Source organism: Capsicum annuum, chromosome 3 (assembly GCF_002878395.1).
Source record: "Capsicum annuum cultivar UCD-10X-F1 chromosome 3, UCD10Xv1.1, whole genome shotgun sequence".
NCBI classification, from domain to species: Eukaryota; Viridiplantae; Streptophyta; class Magnoliopsida; order Solanales; family Solanaceae; genus Capsicum; species Capsicum annuum.
In genome coordinates this window covers 258010651-258015572 of record NC_061113.1, presented here as the reverse complement: position 1 = coordinate 258015572, position 4922 = coordinate 258010651, and positions in this window count along the sequence as shown.

Sequence of the window (4922 nt, the reverse complement as noted above, 5' to 3'; positions counted from 1 at the left end):
CAACAGGTAGGTTATATGTTAGAATTTATCAAACATGTCTTCCCACTGTTGCAACAGATGAACTTTAGATAAAAACATTGAGATAATGCAACAGATGACCAACCTATTGCAATAGATAAACTATATGTCAGAACAGGTAGGATAACTGTTACAACAGACGGAGAATCTGTTGCATTATAAAAATTCAACTTTCGTTGGGCATAAAAATTTGCCACTACGTGTAAAAAGGTTAAGGTGAATTGAATTGAAATAAAAAAGGCGTAACCCATCGACGGTGTTCAGTTCAAACACCTAAAATAAAATAGGCATCAAGTAGACATGTTCATTTTAAACATGTAAAATAAAATAGGCATCAAATGTGTCAGTGTCAGTCTGGTACATTTCGCTGACTTGCCGTCACTTGGCCCCCAACGGTCATTTTTTCCCTCCTATTGTCTTATATATTCATCTTCCTCCTAAAATTTAAGCCTAAATTCCCAAATCTTCTTCTTCATCGTCATCTTCTTTTATCTATCCAAATTCTTCAAATTATTACTTTCATTTTTTCCAACTGACCTTGACAATGTCGAGCGCATCTTCCACTATTTTTTGTGATAAAGATTTTTGATATTGTAAGTGCGGTCATGAAGCTCTGTTAAAGACTTTCCGAACTCAACAAAATTCGGGTCGTAGGTTTTTTACTTGTAAGATTTCAAAGGTAATATTTTTTCTATTTAATGAGTTGATTAATTATTGACTTGTAATTATTTTGTAATTGTGTTCTCTTTTTTATAGAAATTGGATGGATGTGATTACTTTGATTGGTATGAAGAACGACACCCTTCACAAGTAAATCGTGTAATCTGGGGTTTGTTAAACAAAGCCAAGGCTTCTGAAGAGAAACAAAATCGAGCAAGAAGATATTACATTATTGCCGTTATTGCTACTGGTTTGGTGTTGTTGTCGATGAGCACATAGATATTCAAGCGTAAATATTGGAAAATATCAAAAAGATTTAGGCATATGTTGTAAAATTTAGGTCATCTGTTGGAAATTATCAAATAAGTCTTCCCACTGTTGCAACATATTAGACTTAGATTATTAGATTATTCATAGAAATAACATCGGCGTAATGCAACAGATGACCAACCTATTGCAACAGATAAACTATCTGCCAGAACAGATTAAAGATATTTTACAACAGATTGACAATCTAATCTATTGCATTATAAAACACTTAACTTTCATCAGAAAAAAAAAATTATTGCCACTACATGTACATGTAATAAAGTGAAGGGTGACTTGAAATTAAAATTTTTTATTTCACAGGCTCTTCTATATACACAGGCTGTAAGCATCCAGTAGTACCCCAGAAGCCCAGACCTCTTACAGGTTTATCACATCATTGTCTCACAGAAAATTCATTGGCTCGGCCATTTCTGTGTCGGTCAGCAAACATTCGATGTGTGCAAGAGCGTGCGAGCCTCGCTTTAGCGACATCATCTTTTGGAAGGATCATTCCCCTGTTTTGATCTTCAAAATCCCATGATTTCTTCATCAACACTTTCTTTGCTAAATGATTCATCAATTTACTCTCCCTCAACAAGATGGGAAACAACACCATCTGTGGTTCTACGGGGAGAAAAAGATCAAAATCATCAATGAGAGGTATGTTGGAGTCATAAACATTGATCTTTTCCTCCTCGAGTAGTATCTCAACAGCCCGATAATGCATGTTGTTCACGTTAATGACTGCAAGAATCTTTTTTGCCTCGGTCCAGCTCTTATCGTGTGGATTTGACCTGTTCCCTCTAACATATCTTAATGTTTCTTCTTCATCCAAGAACAATGTAGGAACTAGGAAATCAAGTCCCACGCCAAGGGCTGGCACCTCTCCATTGAGTTGATCGTACCTATCCTTGAGCTTCTTGCAGAAGTCGAGGTCCATTATCCTATCGGCAGCGTCATACGCTTCCCGGTACGTTAATTGCGTTTTTCTCATGAGGCAGAGAATTATGTCAACAAGCTGTGAGATAGAAAGTCAATTTTTAAATAGGTTAGTAATTGTAAAGATGCAACGGATGGTCCATCTGTTGCATAGGGTTCTCTGAATCAATAATCCAACGCAACTTATGCAACAGAACCACAATCAGTTGCACCAGTATACCTAGCTATTGCAATAGATGTGAAATATATTGCGTAGCTTCTTCTTCATGGGGTAGATTAGAAGGGCCAGGTTAGGAAAAGTAAACTTGTCTTGTCCTCGTACGGCATACACATATTAGTCATAGTCTGGAAGTCTTGGAGGGGAAAGGGAGGCCTGGGGTAATCTGGTGTGCCTGGCTTGACATTCTTGGCCTGTCGCAGATCCCTCTTTACTTTGGCACCAAGTTCTGCGTATATGTCCACCTTCTTGACTGGCCCCTGAACTTCAACAGCTTTTGGAGAGGGAGGAATTGCAATTTTATTTGATTTTCGAGCGAAGAGTACGTCTCTAATTGCTCTTTTCTTTCTCCTAACCAATGTTGTAGGAGTGTGTGGCTCCCTCACCTTATTTGATGGTATGACATACCTCTTGATTTGAATTCCTTATTAGCTTTAGAGATAGCCTCTACTTTTTCAAAGAGTTTATCCTGTCTGCCCTTGCACTCATCGCATTCGCAGCGAGAACACGAGGGTGAAGAGGTGTGAGAGGGACCTGTGTAAGGGCAAAAAAGGATGTTTTCAAATATATTTATTCTTTCTTCAGCATCAACATGCTCATCATCATAAATGGTAGCAGCATCAGCATGCCTGTCACCAACACCAACAACTCCACCAGAAGAAGCACCCGGATCTGCCGTAGTAAAAGGTTGGTCATGAAAAGCCTCAACATTAGGATGACCTTGCCTAACTGCTCTTTTTATGGCTGTTACTCCAGCCAATTCTGTCTTTATTAACTCCACCGTTGGGTCTGCAATAATATCAACATAACCTAGAGTAATATAAGAAGTCATCACCGACTCCTCCTCAGTAGGCACGATCCATGGAAGCACAACCTATAAAAAAGAAAAAAAAGACAGATGCATTTAAATCATATAATATAATAATTTTCACAGTTGGGCTAAATTTAAAAAAAAAACCATCTATTGTATAGTTTGCAGTATATGGTTAAAATTCATTTGAGTCTGGTTCAGAGAAACAGACCAATACATGGATAAGCTGATGCAAAATATCAATCATCTGTTGCAACAACTGCACAAGACAGGTAATCTGTTATGTAATAGATGACTTATACGTCGCAACAGATGAATGATATGTTATCAAATTAAACATCTGTTGCATAATTTGCAGTAGATGGTTAATCTATTAAGAGTCAGGTTTAGAGAACCAAAGCAACAGATGGGTAATCTGATGAAAGATATACCCCGTTGCAATAGATGTCCCATCTGGTGCATCAGATATAACATCTGTTCAATATCTTTCTTATCTTTGAGTAGAATTATTTTACTTGAAGAAGACGTACTGCATCATCTGGAGGGTTAAAGAGATCAGTCTCTTTAATATTGGTGTTGTTCTTTGCCGCCAACCACCTAAACATCTTTGGATGAGAAATCTCATTCGGGTAATCGATTAACTGCTTTCGGAGGGGAGGAATGGCTTCAAATGCCCAAGCCTAAAAAATGTAGACAGGAAGAAAGCAAAAAAAAAATCATAATAACTATATTCAATATAAATTAATGGATGAGTAAAATTAGTGATTAATTTTACCATGAAAGCCCAAGGAAAGCCGTATAATGTAGTCATCCCTGAGGATAGCTTTGTCAATAAATATTGGACAGCCAAGTAGAAGTTGTCATATCCCCAGGGATAATTGTTGAATTTATCAAAATCCTTAGCACGCGCCAACAAATCATCTTCTATGACCTTGTTGACATCTCTTGCCAATATAACCGAATAGGCAAACCAAACTAAACTAAGCACAATTGCTCCCTGTACTGCTCTGGTATGGTTTTATCCTCGAGATCTGTCAACAAATTCGATGCTTTGTAGCCACATCAAGCAATGTCAAACAACTCATCTATTTTTCCCTTGCATTTCTTGCCTTGGATATTTTGCGGGGTAGTGGTCCTTCTGGACGAAGGCATCTCAGGCCCATCACTATGGCAAACTCTTGCAAGCCAAAACAAATAGGCATGCCACAGTAGTTGATCCAGATTTTATCCATCTTCTTTTTGCCCACCTCCTCTGGATCTTTATCGTCTCCCGCGTACTTGATCCTGCGCTTGAGAAGACCATATACCATCGTCATAGAAAAACGGATATAGGAAGAGGGGTCCTCAGGCAGCTCAAGAAAGCGTCCAAAGCAGCTCTTCTTAAAAAGTCCGCCTATGTTTTCGTTCTTCATAATTTTCATAAAATGTTCAAAAAAAATTCTCCATATGATACTTAAGTACAATTTGACCAGTTAGTTGTTTTCCTTCTGGGTCATTTATCGACATCGCAACTTGAAACCAGTCAATACTAAAAGTTTTGACAGGATCATGCTAGGATGTCGATATTAACTCACACTCCGTCGGTGATCCATTATCATCATGTTGATAATCATCCTTTTTCTCTTTCTGACTCTCCAATTTCTCCTCTTTCTCACTTTAATTTTCTTTATCACCATCTACGGACCCTTGTCCACCTCCCTCAACATTGTTTTCATATCTCTCCTCAGCTTCACTTTTCCCTAACTGAGATTGTTCAAGAAGCTCCTCCGAATCACTATGTACTGTAGCTTTTTTTTTGAGTGGTCAGACATTGATCCACTTTCACTTTTATTTTATTTTGGGAGACATGTTTTACCTACAGACAAAGAAAAACAAAAATTACACTACAGTTGATGTATGCATAGATTTCAAAAAATACATTACAAACACCACGAATACTGACACACCAACAGCCACCACCACAAACAC